Source organism: Suricata suricatta, chromosome 13 (genome assembly GCF_006229205.1).
Source record: "Suricata suricatta isolate VVHF042 chromosome 13, meerkat_22Aug2017_6uvM2_HiC, whole genome shotgun sequence".
Classification (NCBI taxonomy): domain Eukaryota; kingdom Metazoa; phylum Chordata; class Mammalia; order Carnivora; family Herpestidae; genus Suricata; species Suricata suricatta.
Window position 1 is genome coordinate 63,691,025 of NC_043712.1, and position 20,933 is coordinate 63,711,957.

Here is a 20,933-nt window from a genome sequence, read left to right on the forward strand (position 1 = left end):
GTAACTTGGAAGTGCTGAAAAGCATTTATCATTTTATAAGTTAGGTGGACCATCTGAAATGCATAGTAAGTATCTGATTTCTCACAAAGTTGTGGCTACTACAAATACTACCCCAGTCAGTTGGTGACAAACACACTTGAAGGGAAGGCCAATTTCACTCAGTGCTTGAGAAAATAAAGAAGCACCTTTCTCCCATATAAATTCATGTTTTTGCCTTGAATTCTGTACCACCCACTATTCAATGCTAAAGTACTAACCTCCAATATGGTTGTGTTTGGATGTAGGGTTATAGGAGCCAAGGGCAGGCGGCCTTAAAATATGCCACTTCGGCATACTGATTATGATAAATAAAAGATACTCAGGTGCAGAAGGGCACTCAGGGCGTCTGGAAAGAACTCGCCCTGTGGAAGGGGGCCTCCCTGCACCAGGAGATAGAGACATTCTTGTCACCAGAGATGGGAAACTCTGAGCCCTGGAGGCTGTAGTCACAACCCATTTAATTTTTTCTAACTTTCTTCTCAGCCCAAATTCCGTTCAGAATTCCTTACTAATTGAAGCTCCCGGAGTTCAGTTTTCTTTGTCTAGTCAATTCCTCATAGATTCATTGTCTATATGAAAAGTATAAAAGCTGCCTGTCTTGGTCAATTTCTTTAGTTCCCTATTTTATAATTAGGCTTCTGAACACAGGCAATAAAATTTTGGATTTTTTCTCCTAATAATTTGTTTCCTAGAACTGTAATTCTTAGTGCAGCTTGAAGTCTTGAGGGTAGAGAAGAGTTTTTCCTTCTCTTTTCCCACTATGGCTTCAGCAGCAGATTTTGAAATAATATTAAAATTAAGGAGAACTTTTTGATCCCAGCCTCTTTCATTGATCCTAAACCCTGAAAATGGGGATGTGCCTGTCCAAAGGCATGAATCCTGAATGGGGAAAGACTCCGTGTAGGTCCTTTCTAACTAAACAATGAGAATTCAGGGGAGTCGACCTATGAGATGTCTTATTTTGTTTGTTCAGAGTAGGGGGTGGCTAGATACTTCCCTAGCCTGGAATAAAAGAGGTTACTTACCTTCCCTTAGCCATGGCCTGGGAGACACAGGAAGAGGGCCCCATTCTTCAATGCCAATCAATGACAAAGCAGAGGGAAGGAGACTCAGGAGAGAGAATTGCTTATGGTCAGTGAAAGTGTGAAGTATGAGTCCACTGCCCTTAGCGGAAGCAGTGGACCCTCTTAGCTGCCCCTTGTCTTCCCTGGGGATCTGACGTGGATGTCTCCAGCATTCTTGAGTTCCACAGAAGCCTCAATGTTGGGAGCCCTCGGTGAGGTCCCCTTTACAGGTGGGAGGCCTGTCTTCCTCTGATGAGGTTTACAATAAACTGTCACCTGCTCTGACAGTGACTGGCAGATTCCTTTGAGTTCAATTGCAAGAAGTCTTCTTTATCCTGTTGATGACAGGTGTGAGCGTCAGACATTAGACTGACAGCAGCTAGACCCCAGCCGGAGACAGCAAGGGTCTGTACAAGGTGTGTGCTGACAGGATCCCATGACGTTTGTAAGGTTCTTGTTAAGGCTCCTAGGGTTTGCCCAGTGAGGCGGGTGCCTTGCTCACTGGAGAGAGGAGGAAGTGCACCCCATGTGGGACACATTTTGGCTGGTTGTTTGGTCACTGTGAAAGCATTAGCCCTGTGACAAGGACAGGTTCTAACCCGTCTGGAAATGAGTGTAACAATAACAAGAACCTGTGGATCACCCGTCCTCAGTGGCAGTTCAGTGAGATCCTGTTGCACCTGTTACAATTGTATGGCAGTCTCTACACCATTGTCTGTTCCTAATTTGAGTCATCTGGGGGAAACAACTGAAAAAGGACGTTTGTCAGGGAGCTGGGAAGAACCAAGCTGCTGTGCTGGACTTTCCACAGTGTTTATTGAATTTGCCACCGTTATTCGTCTCGGTTAAAACTTTTGTTGTTGTTGTTCAGAAGCTGTGTGGATGTCACGAGGACAGCCGGTTGGCCAAATTCTGGCAACGGGGGACTATTTTTGCAGAAGCAGAATTGAATTTAGCTACAAGTGACACAATTTTACAGATATAATCTAAAGGCTTAGTATTATTTATGTATATAGTCAGTATGAGTATGATTTGTATATGTAATCAGCCTATTAGTGTAACAAATCTTTTAGAGTATTTCCATCCAGAAGAGGCTATAAAGCACTTATGAAAGTTAGGCAAACTTATTAAATTAAAAAAATAATTTAATGTTTATTTTTGAGAGAGGGACGGAACGTAAATGGGGCAGGGGCAGAAAGAGATGGCGACAGCATCTGAAGCAGGCTCCAGACTCTGACCTGTCAGCCCAAGGCCCAATGTGGGGCTTGAACACAGACTGCGAGATCATGACCTGAGCCGAAGTAGGATACTTAACTGAGTGAGCCACCCGGGTGCCCCTAGACAACCTTATTAAAAGCAGGACTCTTTGTCTTTTCAACAGAGAGAAAACTAAATTTCAATTTTGCAAGGATTAATTTTGATATGTATTTATTTTGAGGGAGCCTGCAGGCATGCGTGCTCAAGCGGGTGGGGAGGGGCAGAAGAACAGAGAATCCCAAGCAGGACTCACACTCACCCTAGAGCCTGACACTGGGACTGGATCAAACCATCCTGAGATCATGACCTGAGCCAAAATCAAGAGCAGGTCACTTAACCCACTGAGCCATCCTGGTGCTCTGAATTTTGATATCTTAACTTAGTTTTTACTCAATTTATTTTAAACGTAGGCAGCTTGATCCCATATTTAAAATAATTTGTTTACACTCCTTTAATGGTTCTCTGTCCTGATTTTATTTTATGTTTTCTCTTCAAACCATACTTATTTCAGGAGAAAATTACGTTTCTTTTTTTAAATTGAAATATTATTTTTTTTATTTTGGAGATAGAGCGCACAAGTTGGGGAGAGAGAAAGAGACAGCGTGAACAAGGGAGCGTCAGAGAGAGTGGGAGACAAAGAATCTGAAGCAGGCTCCAGGCTCTGGGCTAGCTGTCAGCACAGCGTCTGACACAGGGCTCAAACCCACAAATCGTGAGATGATGACCTGAGCCGAAGTCGGATGCTTAACCATTTGAGCCATTCAGGCACCCCTAAGCCTTACTACTTTTATAAGCTCTAGCGCCACCCCCAAAGATCACCAAAGACAGAGCCAAGGATGTGGAAAGCCAAGCCTCCCCTTAGGGCATGAAAACAGAGGGGCAGGAAGGAAATAGTTCTTCCCAGGAAAAGAAAGATCCATAACCAATGGGTCTGGACTTGGAAAGGAAGGGATAATGTGAATTTTTATTTCCCTCTCTCATGTAGGCTCAGGAGGAATTGATTTAAAAATGAAACAAGCAAATGAAGCACTCAAACAAGCTCTTGGGAACCCTGCCCAGGTTTACAAAATGTTTTACTGTGGGCCTCAGTTCAGTCCTTGACCAAGGACAAAAGTCATCTCAGGAGGATCACCTGTAACCTCAGGTGGTGTCCTGTAAAATGGTGAGCGTCTCCTCAGGTAGAAAGTCACCTGGGACAGGAAAGTAGCAGATGGAGAGCCCAGGGAAAGGAGGGCGAGAGGGGGAGAAGAGAAGTCAGTCTTACAGCCTTCGGTCTGAAGCACCTCTCCCGCTTCTAACTGTTCAGAGGCCTTTTGTAAGGGATCTTTCAATGCAACTATTCTGGAATACTGAAGGCTTTAGGAATCTTCTGCATACGTTTTAAAGTAGGCACTCCATTCTGTTTATGTAGATTGGGTCCCCTGACTTTCATGCATACTCTTTAAAAGAACAGTCTGGTCTAACTTGATCTTTTCCTGTAATGGCCACTGTAATTCTAGATTATTTTCTAACCATTCTTTTCCCTTTCTAGATATGTCCACCACCTGGGATTACAATTCTTAGACTTAAAGAAGCAAGTGTGCTAGACAGGATTGCAGTTGACTCTGCATATATCCAGCTAGCTAAATGTTTGGGTTTCTAGGAGCTGAACTAATACCTAAAAAGGAGATACCAAAGGGTTGGGGACTGTGTGGTGTTTCACAGGGTATCTAGTGGCATGAAAATTTTCTTGATGCTGCCAGGTGACCGAGTGCCCATGTAACTTGTTTCATATCACAGGAGACTTCTTCAGGTGGTGGGCCCTCTAACAGCCTTTAAATGCTGAACTCATGCCAATATATTTTTGTGACTTTTTGACCTCCAATATCTGGCTAGCAACATCCTTTATTTACACAAAACAAGACAAACAAACATGTACTTTCATATATCAGCAGCACTGTGTCCTGTCACTAGTAAGACTCACCTTCCATCCCCTTGGGAACCTCTTGCTGAGGATGTGGCATGAAAGGTAGGAGTTGACTCAGGGCAACCCTTCTGTCAGCTCACTAGGGGTCCAGGCATACACACCAGCACGACTGGGCTCCTGACATCACCATCTGTAGCAGAAGCTGACCTGATGTGTAATGGAAGGTCAATGGGATCAGGAGCTCCAGGGTAAAGACAGAGACAACTAGAATGGAGCCCCGACCCAGAGGAGCTTCCCCACAGCGCTGGGAAAGTGGGAGAAGACCATGACCCTAAGGTTTGCGGGTACCACACCTGTGTTTCTCCTTGCTGGGTAGTTGCCAGAGGTTTGCTCCAGATCTGGTCCCTGGCACTAAATCAAAATTCACGAAAAAAAATTGAGAATTACTTGGATTTATTAGAGAATTTAAGAGTCAGGCAGCATCTCATCTAGTATATAGAAGGAAAGTCTCCTGAGCTAACCAAAAGATAGGCTTGAAAAGTTGGGGAAAAGCATAAAAAGAAGACAGGAATGTATTAGCAAGGATGCATTGTTTGGACAAGGTGGCCCAGTTAAGGGGAGCAGAAAGGCTCTCAGTAAGTGCCCCAGAGTGGACCAGGAAATTCCAGGTTGACTCTTTCTGGTTTCCTTGCTTGGGGTTGAACCTGCACTTGGGTTAGGTATTAAGTCTTGGTTTCCTGACTTGGCCCCTTAATCTAAGTAACACTATTTGGGGCCTGTGGATTTCTGTTCAACAGCCATCACAAGGAAGCAGTGTTGTTAACACTACTCTATGCTCCTGCCTGACAGGTATTATCTCATTTAATCTTCACAAGAATCCTCTGAGGAAAATCTAATTCTTGCCCCATGTGCTCACTGAGAAAACTGAGGCTGAGGATGTTGGGGAGCCTGCCAGGGCCCCACACCAGAAGAACTGTAGAACGGCCGTGCTGGCCCAGGCCTGACTCCAACCCATGTACAGAATCCCTTTGACCTCTCCTCTCCCAGAGCAAAGAAGTGCTGGAGATAATGTGTGAGGTGTCTCACTGAAGTGGGTCCAGAGGAGGCACTGACCCACTGTTTAGATGCATGGAATCCTGTTTCTAAAGAGAGCAAGACCAGTCATCGGAGGGAAAATTCACAGTCCTGATAAATACTTTCTTGCTCGAAATAGCTATTTATCTTAAACTTGTGACACTAAATCTCAAGGAAAGGACATTGGACACTGAGAAACTTAATATCCATACAGAGAATGGGGAAGTAAATGCAATTCCTGTATTCTGCTTTTCCTCCATTTTTTAATCCAGTTTTGTTTTGTTTTTATGTAACTTGTTTCTACCTGTTTTGAGATAAGCTTGAGAAGGAATAGTAACATATCTGTGAAAGGATAAGAGAGGAACATTACAAAACACCATTACATCCCTGGACACCATGCTCCTCTGTCTCCTTCTGTACAAGGATTTAGGTCATTCCCATCACATCCAGAGTTTTGGAGATTTCCAGTCCACTCCAGATTTTTCCAAAACCCAGGGGCATCCCATCCTGAGATAGTAATAACTCCTCCCCCTGTGGCGTCTGTGTTCCTTCCTCTGGCCTACCTTTCCTGGAATAAATAGGAACCACTAGACTAGATTATCCTGTTCTCAGCTCTCCAGGAGATTGTAACCCAAAACTCTGGGACTAAAGGACATGCAGGCTGATGCTCAAAATCAATCTGGGCTCCTGGTGTGCTTCTTCTCATGAACCACCTGCCCATCCCTGCAGTCTCGGTAATTGGTAGATCTGGGTTCCAGGGATGAGCTGGGCCCTCCCTTCTCCCTTTTGGGTCCTGCTTCCATTCAGTAGGCTTGCCCTCTCCCACTTCCCATCCCCACTTCCCCAAAAGTCCAGGGCCACTGGGCAGATACTACTTACCCTAGGAATGTTGGGAACAGTATCAAGAGGCCCCACCCCAGACCAGCTGAGTCAATCATCTTGAGGACAGTGGTCCAGACTGGGTGGTCCAGCGGAATCATGGGCCTTACACCAACAGCCTTGGACCCACTTGCCAACCCAGCGGACCTGCAGCCCTGTACTTGGGACCATGCCCATGTAGCTATACCTGTCATAAGTGAGACCCGGGAACGGACCTGAGTGGAGGGTCAAATGGGAACGAGCTTGGCCACCACCACCTTAAGATTTGGGATTCGGGGCTTCCTGGAGGTAGTGTCCCTGGCCTGGTCCCACCAGATGCTGAAGGAACATCTCCCTAAACCAGGTTGTGGAGCTCGCTGAGTCATGGCTGCTTGTCCATATGCCTTAAAAATTGGTGGTCCGTTTCCAAGGCAGAGAGCAGGGTGTCAGGCCCCTTGCACATCCCACATCTTCCACAGCCCTCTGTAAACATTAGGGATGAATGCAATCTTTGTACCCTGCCACAGGGCTCTAACATCTTAAAAGAAAGGAGGATGGCCTTTTAAATGGATTGTTCTAATCAGAATCTCATTTCTTTCCCCTTCCTAAGTTTTTGAAACATGCGTCCTTCATCTTCCAGGCTGCCCTTTGCCGGGGAGGAGCCTCAACTGCTCCACAACTCAATCAGAGCTTAGAGGACCAATGGTGCCAGTGGAAGGCAACACCTGGGAAACAATATAAGGTGGTTGGGAACACTCAAGCTGCACAGAGGGACCACTGCAGAGGGCATTCCATGCTGGTGGGAGTTCATAGCAGGGAGTAACATCTTGAGGCTGCACTTACCAAGGCAATAAGCAGGGTACCATGACTGCACACGGTGTGGGCATATGACCTGCTGTGTGGTTGCTGGAGAGCAGCTCCCAGAAGCATCAGGTCGCCCCTGGCCGTGGTTTCTCCTCCTCTCTCTGTGAGCACATCCATTTGGTGCAGGTGAGTAGGTTTTAAATAGAAATAAAGATGTGTGATTGTATCTTCCCTCTAGAATGAAGAAGATCGGAGGAGAGCAGTGTGGAAGAAGCGTATGAAAATGATTGAACAGCACAATCAGGAATACAGTCAAGGGAAACAGCTTCTCGGTGGCAATGGATGGCTTTGGTGGCATGGTGAGTGTGGCATGGATTGCTAAACATTTGTGCTTCCTCTCCTGAGTACTTTGCCAAGGTAATCTCAAACTTGTCAACATCTACTTCCTTTTCCATCACAGTGAAGTATTCAGGCAGGTGATAAATGGTCTTCAAATCCAGAAGATCCACAAAGGGAAAGTGTTCCAAGCTCTTCTCTTTGCTGAGATCCCCTCATCTGTGAATTAGAGAAAGAAAGGCTACATAACTTGTAAAGAATCAGGTGGGACAATATTCATCAGGTCCCTCTCAAGAGTCAAGGCAAAGGAATCAGTGTCCTTACTATGGCCGACTGAGAAACAATGTGTAATTCACTATATTTTAAAAGACTTTGAGATGTGTGTGCTGTTGTCAAATATTGCTATTTGGTATAATGAGAGCTTTTTAATTTGGTTTCAGGGTCAGTGGGCTTCTGACTGGGCTTTTAGTGCAACAGGTGTCATCGAAGGACAGATGTGCAGGAAAACTCACAAACTTGCTTCACTGAGTGAGCAGAACCCGCTGGACTGTGCTTGGTCTGAAGGCAACGGGGGCTGCAGTGGTAGCAATATGGATGGTGCCTTCCAGTGTGTTAAGCAGAATGGAGGCCTGGACTCAGAGGAATCCTATCCATATCGTGCAAATGGAAATGGAGCTCTTTATCTTGTTATAAACTTGAACACATTCAGGGAAAAGAGATGCCATCTTTAATTTTCACAATTTAGATTGTGGCGTTTGTATCTGCAAACTGTCTTGGGCTCATGTTTCCCAGGACATAGATGTAATCAAGTCTCTACCCCTTTAACTTTGAAAGCTCCAATCTTGCAAATACAGCCCAGAAAATTCTGCTGCCGACATAAATGGGTTCTTGACAATCCGTAAGATGGAGTATAAACTTGTGAGGTCAGTGACACTTATAGGTCCTGTCTCTGCTGTTATAGCTGCAAGCCTGGATACCTTCCAGTTCTATGACCAAGGTAAGCATTTGTTTATGTAGAAATTTAGGCAGAAAAGTGGAAAGACCACTATCTCATACACCAAGATTGACTCTTTGGTATGTTGAATTTCATGTAGAATTATGGGGGGTATGGATGTAACACAATCGCTTATTGTGTACATGTAATATTTGTGCCTAATATTTTGTAATGACTGGGGACACATCCTCATGGTGTTAATCACTTCATAAATATATGTGAAAGGCTACATAATTTGCCACATGATTTTGGAGTTATTAGAACTTTCAAGTATTTCATATCATCCTACTACTAAAATTAAAATTTTTTGAACAGTTTCATTCAAGTAACTGAGCGTTCTGTGCTGTTTCCTTAAGCTGATATCCTAAAAGTAGGTTTCCATGAGTGATCTTTAATGGCTCATGACTAGTTATTTACAAAAGAGATTGTGCCACTTTGTTTTTGGCTGATATTCGATGAGGGCATAAGTTTCTCACCTAGCTCAAAAAATATTTTCATTCTTTTCAAAGTTTAACGTATTTTGAGGGAGAGAGAGAAAAAAAGTGCATGCACATATGCACATGAACAGAGGAAGGGCATAGAGAGGGAGAGAGAGAAGCCCAAACCGGCTCTGCACTGACAAACTGTGAGATCATGACCTGAGCCAAAACCAAGAGTCAGATGCTGAACCAACTGAGCCACCCAGGCACACCACCCACCCAAAAGATCTGGCTTTTTATGTCATATCTGGAAATAGGTCATTTCACTGAATTTTGACATGCCTCCCTTACACAGTTGATAGGCTGAGTTATTATCATACATGGGAATACATACATCACATGGGAATCCTCACTCCATCACTGAATGTTACTCTCCCGGCATTTATTATGATCCAAACTGCAGGCATGAATCCTACATCCTGGCGTCTAATCGTTGGCTATGGCTCTGAGGGACCAGAGTGGGATAACAAAAACTATTGGATTGTCAAAAACAGTACAAAAGCCAAAAATACCTACCTTTAAAATTGAAAAGGAAATCCTTTTTGGAATCTGTGTTTAGATGTAGATTCTCAAACCCCTGAGCACACTTGTAAAATCCAAGAAACCCAGAACCCCTCTTGGGGTAAATAGACATATTCATGTGATGGCAACAGTAAGATAGTGTCTCAAGCTTGTTAGGGTCCTGATGTAGTTTTGGTACCACTGTCCTTCTAAACTGGTGATGCTATGAAACTGAAATACATCTGGTCCCAAGAGTTTCTTCTTTCTGTGTCTCCATTTTCAGTCTGTGTTAAGGTTTTGGATAGAATGCTGTGCAGGGTTAGAACTCAGTGATGGACAAAAACAGCCTCTCCTGAATCTTCCTGAATCTGTCGTGGCCTCTGGTGCACTGCTCGGTATCAGGTGCTATTGTTCCTAAAGACAAATGTGTTTGATTGTTTGAGCCAAATGGAAAACCCTGACTTCTTTCAGCTGGGGAGAAGCCTGGGGCATAGATGGCTAAACACTGATGGCCAAAGACCAGGACAACCACTGTGGTATCACCTCCTCGGCCAGCTTTGCTACCGTGTGGGACAATGGAATAAAGAAAGCCTTGACTGGGGACAGAGTATGCAGAAGAGGGTTTTATCTTAACACTGACCAGAACTTACAGTGTGGAATAAAACTTGAATGTCTGAAGAGCCAAGTTGTGAATGGATCCTGTGACACTTTATACTGGTAATGTTCCCACCTCTCTTTATAGCTGTTAACAGCCTTATAGGAATTTGTGCAATGACATGTAACATTTCATGTTTTTAAAGTGATGTGTGTAGTTTACTCTTAAAAATAACATCATTTCAAAGTGGAAGTGGGTAAGTTTTGCACACACTAAATTGTGAGAGTAAAAAATGTCATTGGGCTCTAGGGACATAACTGTGCCAGTGGTCCACTAGGAGAATGCTGGGTGGTGTCTGGCTCACGTAGTTGTAAATATGCCCATGTCATGGGAGCTGCCCTTAGGAGGTGTCTGTCTCAACCCTTGCATAGAGCAAAATGTGACCAATGATCTGTAAGGAAAGAAGGTTAATTATTTTAATAAGGAAAAAGTACACAATTAGGTAAGTGAACACACATACATAGTATTTCCGAGGTAGAATTAGTGCCCTAAATATCATGGCCCATTTGACCCCAGATGGTTACAATCCACCTGAGCTACAGGACAGATGTCACTGCAGTTTCAGGTGTATCTTCCCTACCTGCAGAGAAGATCGTGTAACCACTTTGAGGGTGAGGAAGAACCAGACACAGTGGATTGTAGGAATGTGTGTCTTGTGTCCACAGAGGTTTGTAGCAAGCCCCAGTCATGAGACCAGCTTGAAAAACAGAGCTGGGACCTCAGAGGTGGGAGACAGGTAAAGACATCCAAAGTGATCATCTGAGACCCAGCTACTCAATCCCGGAATTTATTAAAAGAACAGGTTTTTCCTATTGTCCTCAGGCTAAAGATGCACATAGTTCTCTGTGTGTATAAATGCTCATGTTCCCACTCAGGAAGCATGAGGAGAAGATGTAAGCATGTAATTAACAGACCTCATAACCTCTCGTGAGCACACGAGGTGGAAGACAGCAGGGCTAAGCCCACAAGGCCTCCACACCTTGAGACAAGTCCTCCTGTTCCAGGACAACATGTCATGGTGGAAGCACCCTCTGTGAGACTTCCCAGCTAGGTACTTACATTTCCAACTGTTTGACCTAAATTGACAAATGTGGTGTTTGGAGGGAAATTCTGTGGGCTTCCTGACAGTACTGTCAGGTGCAGTCACAGAGGACGTGGGGACTCCCGAGCTGAATCCCTTCTCCCCGTGAGGATCTGAATTTGAAGAACCGGAACTGATGCAGCACCTGCTGGGTCTCAGCCATCACCTGGTGGAAGACACATCCCCAAGTGCCAGGAGGAGCAGGTGCTGGGAGGGGGAGGAGGTAGCTGAGAAAAGCAGGAGGAAGAGATGCCTGATGTGAACCCAGAGGAGCCGGTCAGTGGCACAGGAAAAAACGGGGGTGTCTGAGCAGTGACTCGGGCTCAGAACCCCAGAGAAAAGAGAGAGTGCATGTAGGGAAGGTGGGATGAGTGTGAGGCGGGGGTGTGCGGAGATGAGGCTGGTCCACTCGGGTTTTTAGGACATGAGGGCACCACTGGGGAAGCAGTAGAGAGACTGGTTACCCTGACTGTAGAACACACTCCTAGGATCCTAGCAGCTCCACAAAACCATCTCTCCTGATTCCGCCTGGGCTCAGGGGTGTAGTTTTCCTCGGAAGTCTCTCCAGGAGCTGCACTCTTCTTTGGGTTCCTCTGGGCTGGCGTCCACGCAGGCGCACTGGTGCGGTGTCCTAGATGCGGGTGTGGGTGGGGCCTTCAGCCTGGCTGCTGACCAGAGCACCTGTGCAGGCCTCCAGGTTGCTTTGGTTCCCACAGCTTGAATGCTGCTCTGACAGCAAGTCACAAAGGCAGGCGCCAGGATGCCCAGGAGGAGTTTCAGGCTCCTATGACCTGACCTTGGTCCTGGATGAGACTCTACTCCTGCGCTGTATTTGAACCCTGGCACTAGCACAGCCCAGGGACCTGGGGACGGGCGAGGACCCCACCTTGTTATAGGGAGAGGCAAGGCCACTGAGCTGAGGCTTGTGCAGGATAAAGACAAGGTTGGGTTTGTCTTTGGAACATGCAGTCTGCCACAGTCAGACTCTGAACATCCCCTAGAAACGACTCCTTCTGACAATCATCTTGTTTCACCGTGACAAGCTCCCTCAGCCTGCTGTCCACACCATCCCGGGAGTTCAGCCCAAGATTTGAGGACATGTGCAGGTGCTAATATGAGGGAAAGTGGGAAGACCTGGCCTATGTGTGGATGATTCAGCAGATATTAGACTTGTATACTTTTCAGAGTTATATATATTTTTTAAAACTTGTGAAAAGTTCCAAAGTGCATCTTCAGAGTTTTCAGAACGTTGTGTTTTCTAAGTTTCTCTCCCTTTGGACTGAGCAGCCCCTGACCAGGACTGCCTTGCAAGGAATTTGAACCAGGGAGCTGAGGTCCGAGGGGTACAGCACAGGGCAGGGCACAGACATGACCTCCCTCAGCTGCCCAGGAGCAAGCTAGACTTGGGTCAGGGAGGCTTCCAGAAGCTCGCTGAAGCTGCAGCAGTGTGCCATGGTTACCATGACCTAGGGTCTTCAGAATTCAAGGGCCTGAGGGGCTCAGGCATAGGGGATCCCCTCAATCCTGCACCCAGGACAGATGTGGTGGCCAAAGTCAAGGTGCCAAGATTAACAGCACTCACAACAGGAAAGGGCCAGAAGCCAATGAATTGCACAGTGTCCCCAACCTAGTAGTTGGATTTCGGTCAGAAGCAGATTTTCAGCCTCCTGTCCACAGGAAAAGAGGACACTTGTGCCCTCCGTAGAATCAGCATGTAAGCTGTGTGTCATAAAATAGGTAGAGAATGTTCTATTCCACTTGGTGAGATACTCTTAATGGATGGTGATGCACACAGGACACGGTGACTATAGTTCAGATGCTTCCTGTGCAGGAGAGGGGATGGCGGGAGCTGACTTAAAGTGAAGGGGAGGAGCGCCTGGGTGGCTCAATAGGTTAAGCATTGGATCTCAGTTCAGGTCATGATATCACAGTTCATAGGTTCGAGCCCCAAGTCAGGCTCTGTGTTGACAGATCCGAGCCTGGAGTTAGCTTCTGATTCTTAGTCACCCTCTCTCTGTCCCTTCTGCCATTCCTGTTCTCTCTCTCTCTCAAAAATAAATAAACAATCAAAGAAAAAAGTAAATAAAGGGAGGGGAAAAGGCTGACATTGAAGGTTAAATTAGAGCGAGGGGAGGCAGATTTGCGTCAGGGGTTAGGGCTTATCTGCAGCTCTACATGGCATCAGGGAGACATCCAGGGAGAGCCCCACTTCTTCCAACCTGGTGGGCAGCACTCGGATGAGTGACTGTGTCACAACAGAAGGTCTTCAGCCTCTGCACTGACTTGGGCCATAAATCAGCGGAGGTACTGGCAGGGTTCCCCAGCCCCTTCCCTGCCCTGAAGGGTCTTGTGTCTGGACTTACTGAGATTTGAGGCTGAGGGAGAAACCAGAATAAAGACAATCTGATGCTCCAAAGAGCACTGGCAGGGGGAGGAGTTCTCAGATGACAAGGACCTGCACAGATTATGTTAAATGTGAATGGAATGCTGTGCCTGTAATATAACAAAGACATCAAAGAAAATATCAAGAGTGATTTATAAAGTGTTTCAGTATATAATGCTGGGGCCCAGGGCATGAGGACATGTAGCGAATTTGGCAGATATGGTGACTGTGCACAGTCTCTAAGCAGCGCCTACGGATGTCCAGGCATCCTGGAGCTCTGGGATGCCATGCAGACTTGTGGCAGCTTGCTGCCTTGAATTTACAAACGGGGGTTCGGGGGTGGGGTAAGACCTAATGGTCGTCTAAATGTATACATTCTTCCAGCAATGAATAAACAGCTGCATTTGTGGAAATCGCAGTAAATATTAAACTGTACACCACCACTCACAAAACTCTGGGTCATTTGTAACATGTACTTAGGTTCTACAGGGTATTTTCTCCACCTTTTTACTGCAACCTGGAGCGGCCAAGTGGGCTGCCCGTGTCACACAGCTGGCAGTTCCTGATGCAACTGGTTCTTCAGTCAGTGCTTAATGATGACATCTGCGTAAGGTATTTTCATACACCTTTTTCTATATCTTCTGTAATTTTGATTTGAGTGATCAATGGAGGATGGGTTACACCTTCTGTGAACACAGTAGTTTTCCAGATTTAAAGATTAGGTTCTAGACTGTATATGGACCAGCCCAGAGTTTCTGGTTCAAGGTCAAGTTCCCTCACAATTTCTGCCCTTCCCCCCAGAGGGAGCCAGCTTCCTGCTGTGGGTTAAACGTACTCAGGTCTGAACACAAGGCTAAGTGAGAATGGAGAGAACTTGTATAACTGTGTCACACACAGACACACACACACACACACACACACACACACAGCGACAATGAGATTGGAGACAGAGAGACAAAGAAGAGAATGAGAGACAAGGAAATCTATTTGGATTTGTTATCTGGAAGTTTCATAGGTCCTCAGGACTATGAAGATTATGCCCCAGAAGTCCAGGAGTTACCCAGAACCAGCCACACATCAAGTTACACATGGTTCCTGGGGAGGGTGAAGTGTTGTTTGTGGCTCAATCCTTACCCCTCAGAAGTAGTGTCTCCATTCATATTCCTTCTGGCCGGTTTTACCCAAATCAAAGAATGTATGAGAAGATCCTTGATAAAATGTGGCTCAGAGTGGCAGGACTATCCACAATGTCACCGTGTGTGCCAGTGTCCTTCAGCCACTGCTTAGGGACCTGTGGGCCTCAGGGCTCAGTGACAGAAGACTCTGCCAGGAGGATGTGCACTTTGGACCCAGCAGCCGCCCCAACTGCAGTCAGCACAGAGATGCCGCGGGTCTCCTGGGGAGGCTGCTGACCTGGGTTCAGGTGCTGCACAAAGACTGATTACCCCAACTTTGCGAGTGTGTGTGATAAACCCACGTCAGAGAGAAGTAACCCGGGGTCAGAGGCATACCGTGCATCTGACAAAGGCAGGGGCTGAAGCCCAGTGTCTGACAGTGCTGAGTATACGGGCTAGGGAGGGAGGAGAAAAACTGGATTTGCTGCCAAAATTCATGCTTCATGAGACCTCACTGGACAAGGTTTCTGTTTGGGCCCCTTGAGGGCAATTGGGAGCCACACTGGATTCCCATTCCTGCCTGAGGCTGCTGAGTGGGGAGGAGGGCAGTGAATGCACTGGACCGAGGGGCTCAGGCTCTGCGTTTCACACCCTCTCCCCCAACTCCTTACCCAGAGTCCAATAGACCAGGAGAGAGCTCAGAGCCAGGCTGCCTCCACTCCCATGTGTGGAATTTTGTCCTGCGGCAGAAATGACTTTTCAGGGATGCATTGGAGTATGTGGCCTTGGGCTAGGGCCACCCCTAGTCTATCTCCGAGGTGGAATTCAGCCCCAGACCTGAGGACCAGAGCCAGGCAGTCCTATGGAGGCCCAGGTAAGGATGGAGGGATGGAAATTCCACAGGGGCCAGTGTTACTTAATGCATTGGTGGGCAGTCTGCTGTGAGGGGTAGAGAGGGTCTCCTTCCAAACTGTCCCTGGTGTGACATGACCCAGGTGCAGTTAAACACCGACCTGCCTGAGGCTGGGGAAGAGCCCGGAGCTCTGTCTGCGGGCTCTGTAAGGGGTCTCCTCCTATCTCTGAGGGGCAAGCGTGTCTTGGACTGAGGGGGCCTCACTGGAGGCACCAGCATATGGAGTCCCTAGTCCTTGAGCTCCCTGCTTACCAATCACATTTTGACCCTCGTAAAACAGTTTTAAGGGAGTCCTCCTAAAAGTAGGCCATGCCACAAATCTGAGGTGCCATGTGGGCCTCCCAGGGGCACTGCTCATGGATGGGACAGGCTCCTTGGGGCAGCTGAGGCCTCCAAAAGAGGTCTGTTTTCAGACACAGCACCATTGTCACCGCACAGTGACTCTCTGAGTATCTGCAAGATCATGTTCAGCTCCCTCCAAGACCACAGCCCTAGAATGGTCAAGACTTCGATCTTTTCCTTGGAGAGATGCCCACGTGGGCACATTTATATCACTCTGACAGCCGGTAGTTGGATTGCCTCAGACACTTGACCCTTTGCTCTGTCACCTACTGAAAATGCTGGGGGTTAGGGATTGAGCTACCAGCCCGGATGCAGGACCAGGTGGTTTGTGTGGATCCTGGATCCCTGGTCTGCACCATTGTCTCAAGGTCCCTGGTGTCTTCCCCACACTGTCTGGCTGCCACACACATCCGCGCTCTGTGGTCAGGAAAGTGTCACACTGATGCATGTGGGGATGCAGGCGGAAGGAAATACTCAGAACAGAGAGCAGCTGGTGTCCAGGAGAAGCTCTGCAAGGACTGCTGCCTGCTGTCCCCAGAGAGGAGCGCATGGGAGGGAGTGTCTTCTGCCCAGGGTGCAATGGTGGCTTCTCCATCAGGCCACTGGCCAACAGTGAGCAAAATTAATGTTTCCTTCTATGATTTTAATGTCTCCACCTGAAATCATGTAGTATTTTCACAATACTGTACACAAGTCTGTCCTGATCTTGTATCCTTCCGACAGAAAATCAGTTGGTGCAGGATCCTTTTCATTGGCAAATCTGGTCTGCTTGCAGGAAGCCGGAGGCCATGCGGCCCTTGAGACAAGTCCATGCCTGACAGTTTGTCCAGGACACAGGTTTGACGGCACATGGAGTGGACGGACCCATTCTCGGGAAACCCTAGAGTCTCCGCCAGACTTGGACTAACAGTCTGCAGACAAGCAAACTGCAGTGTGGCCCACGTTGCCACTGTGGGTTGAGTCATTTTGTTTTCTTAATTTCTATTTGCCAGTGTCTGACTTTTATAACCAGAGAGACATTTTCACTTAAGAATAACTGTTCTTGCCTTTTCTCCTTCCTGCCTTAATATTCCCATTGTCCATGTCCTCAGTCTGAAATCTTTGTTCCTACACAAGGGCTTAATTTTGTGTTTGGATGACCGACTGTGAAAGTCAAAGCAGCCCAGGTGAACTGGTCAATTGTTCAGGACCCTGCCATGTGTGTTATTATTCTCTGCAAACTAAGCTACTAACTGCAGCTGTATCTCAGCTCATCAGGTCCCTCCGCCATGGAGCCCTGCCTCTCACTACCCAAGTCCCAGCCCTGAGGCAGACTAGCTCTGCCCTCAGGACGATGGAGGAGCAACAGGCAGGCTCACTAGTAATGGGGCAGTGGGTCCAGAGCACCACTCCCGGGGATCCACTAGGTCCCAGTGCAGGAGACCCAAAAAGTGTTGTCCAGCTAACCTCACAGGTCTCCCCATTACTGTATATAATATTCTTAAATGGATTCATTATTTTCATTTACTAAAAGACATTGATTTGAAAAGTGGATTAATATCCATCTCATAATGGAAAAGCAATACTGGTGCCATTGACAGAAATATTGTGTCAACAGCCAATCATGTAGTTGACATCCAGTACGTGCAGCTCCTCCTCAGTCTCGCTTTCTCAACAGGGGAGATTAGCAGGGATGGAAGAGATGCTGAGGACTTCAGGCCCCAAACTGAGACTTGCTCCTAGAGCAACGTAAACCCCTCGAGGGGATTCGAAGACACTCAGCGGCACGGAACGCCAAGGACAGCTCCTGTGTGCACTTATTTTTCCCTTCAACAAAAATCTATGTCACTTACCAGAGTGGTATTGCTTCATCCACATCAGTCAGGGTCCTGGTGGGGACATTAATGGAAGGGCTGAGTCATGGGCAAAATTCACAGGAACACCGAGAAACAGTGATGCATCTGGAGACTGGGACAGAAGGAAGCCATTGCCTCCACTGGAGCAGAAATGAATGGGAAGAAATCTTTCCCTGAGAAATCTGGAGCCCAGGGGTGGAGCCGCTCCTGAGTCTAGAGTCACAGACCCACAACTGGAATCAGAGAAGCAGAAGGGAATGAAGTGGGGAGAAAACATGTGAGCCTTCTATTCCCACAGACTCTCCAGTGCCCCCCATTGGTCAGCCCTCAATAGAAGACAAATGGCAGGGGTCTACTTTTCAGGGCCTCTTTCCTTAGAAGAGTGGATGTTCTTTTTGCATGTCTACATTCTAGTGAATGGCCACAGCTTCTCTCTCTTGCTTTAAAGAGACCCAAAGCCTTTATGGAGCGGTGACGGACTTCTGTGGGTTCTGCTTTGTTCAGAAATCTGGATTACATGTCTCTGAAAAGCAGTCAGAGGGAATTCTGGTGGACACTTAGCAGAAACTGGTATAATTACTACTACTGGATTCCCTCAAATGAAAATCATACTCAGTCTCTTCAGTGTCCAGAGTCCATGAGGTTCTCACTAAATCTGGATGCTGTGACCCTGGAAGAACCCCTCAAACATAAAGGGCCAGCCTGGCTGTACCTGCGTAAATAGCTGCTAGATGGCAGCCAGGCTGTAAAGCTGCAGGGAGGTTGGGAGATTGAGGCTGAAAGTGGATGCCTTTGAGAGGAGTGAAAGATTTCCAGCTTGCAAGATGAGAAGAGTTCTGGAGAAGGCTGGTGGTGATGGTGGGCAGTCTGGTGCCCCTGCACCCTGCAGTAAATGTGACTAAAACGAATAATTTTGAGGTACGTCTCTCTTACCACAGTTTCTTAAAAACAAACAAAACCCATCAAGAGGAAGCGTACGAATAACCAGGTAAGAGAAAAGGTTGCAGGGGAATATGCACGATGACCCAGTGTGTTTGGAGTATGCAGAGCAGCTGGGCTCCCAACAAGGCTGAGATAGAAAACAGGATCCATTGCACTTTGCAAGAATTTGATATTTGTTACTCTACGGAAACATCTAAAGTGGTATCATCGGAAGAAAAATTAAATTTTTTGTTTGACTTTTTCTCTTTTTTTTTTCATTTCCCCCCAGTTTGAATCCATATGTGGGATGGCACCATAGTCTTGTTCAGACTTTGGAGTTGAGGACTTAACTGAACCAAGCTGTTTATTAGGAGCAAGGGTATTAGATGCATTGTCTCCAGACCTTGGCTGAGCAACTGTCGTGAGCACCAGCCCCAGGCTCACAACAGGGAACAGAGACAGGGTCACCCATGTGTCTGCTCACCCAGGTGGGCTGCCAGGCTCAAGTCAACAGTTCCTGAAAAACTGGCTCTGGGGGCTACTTTCAAGGATTGTACCTTGCTTTGGGGGGCCACCTGAGGGTAAGAGCAGACTTCCTCTTTGCAACCAAAGGTCACATGTGCTGAGAAGCTGGAGCCTCAACACCGTCAGGCCTGGGACTCAGCAGTTTCCAGACACGGGCCACTTCTGGGGCTGGAGCAAAAATCCCTGCTGACACCCTTGAGGAGGAGGGCCAGGGAGGAGCCCCGGGAAGGGGATTTTAAGTAGTGCTTAGTCCCTGTCATGGGCGCCTCTGGAAATGTCTGTGGCAGGAGTTACATTTTGCTGTTAATGTGTGTGTTTTTTCATCAGAGAAAGGATTTTCTGGGCCTAAAGCCTTAATCTCCCAGCCACGAGCCTTGACCCTCACTGCTCCATCCACAAGTTCCCGTTTGCCACATTCAGGAAGACTAAGCATCCTGAGAACTTTTCCTAGAAAAATATGAATTTTTTAATAACTGTTGGCATACCTTGGAATACTTTTCTACAACATTGTTTTATTATATAGTAGCTATTAAAATATCATGTTTTAGCAGGAATGGAAAGAAAATTCAATCTTCCCACCACCATGAACGACAGAAACAATTGGTCAATATTATCGTTATTAGTAGTTAGAAAACCTTCAGCTTCATAAGTCATTATGGGTAATTACATATGTATTTTCAAGATTTTTTTTCAAATCTGGAAAACATCTATCAAGTCAGATGTTTTTTATTCATAATTAAGCTTCAGAATTTTCAGGCACGTCGAATTTTCTCCTATGCTGACTCATTTTAATGCTTGTTGAATTGACAACACTATGAATCAGGCTGTGGGGGTCTGCGCCATTCTCCATCTGGTTTGAGGGGCTGAGATCCTCTGTGGGCTCTTCTCGCTTGGGACGCAGCCTCACTAGCACCCTGGGCTCTTCTACATCTGAGCCTCTCTGCCACAGGGTCCGGGTCCCCACTTCTCAGGGGTGGAGAATGAGAAGAGACTGTTTTAATTCATAAGAGTGCTCAGATTCGCACCTGAACTTCCATTTCTGTCCTTCCTTCCATGTTACATAGAAACCTGCATTCCTCGTCCACGACAGCCACGGAAACATTTTTTAACGCAGTCACCATGCTGCTTGTGGATTCCTTCTCTCTTGAAAACACGCACAGTGGAAGACAAGGTGATTGTGAGTCAGGGTGTCCTAGGTGCCACCCAGCCTCTCCTGAGCATCTGGCATTTGGAAGGACAGTGTATCTGTCTAAAAAGCTTGGCTTATTAAGGAAAGCCAGGAGCTCAAAAATCTGGATTTGCAAGGTAAATCCTGAACATTTGAGCTTTATTTTCATTTCTCCTTTACCACACTTCCCAAGGTAATGGATGTTTCTGGTGAAACAAGAGCGGGTTGCATATATGAATGTGAATAAAAAGTGGACATATACCTTCCAAAAATATTATCCTCATCACAGTCAAAATTGAGGGGCTGAGAGGAAAGGAGACTGGGGTGTTAGGGTTTCATGGGGACAGAGTTCAGTTTGAGATGAGGAATGTTCTGGAGATGGATGGTGGTGAGATTGCAAACAATGTGAATGCACTATGGTGAAAGGGGTCAGTTTGGTCATGCATATTTCACCAGAGTAAAAACCAATTCAGGAAAAACTTCTCAGTGAGCAGGTGAGTGTGGGAAGCTGTCTCACCCACTCCAGGAAAAAGAACAAGGACCAAGCTGGGCACCCTGGCGGTGTGTGGTCTCAGAGGGCAGTGCGGAGCCCCTGGGGTCCAGCTCCTGGTGCTGTTCTGTGAGTGTGACCAGCCAGCTGGACCTTCTGCTGCCCCACCTGTCCAGATCATGAGCTCTGAGCA

The 20,933-nt window shown here is 46.8% G+C and overlaps 1 protein-coding gene and 1 pseudogene across 1 annotated transcript in view; one reads left to right on the top strand and one right to left on the bottom strand.

Annotated features, from left to right (window-relative positions):
• DAPK1 (death associated protein kinase 1) overlaps positions 1-20,933 on the bottom strand; it is a 470,647-nt gene that overhangs the window by 111,623 nt on the left and 338,091 nt on the right.
• Positions 6,319-20,933, top strand: part of LOC115276855 — a 31,938-nt pseudogene continuing 17,323 nt past the window's right edge.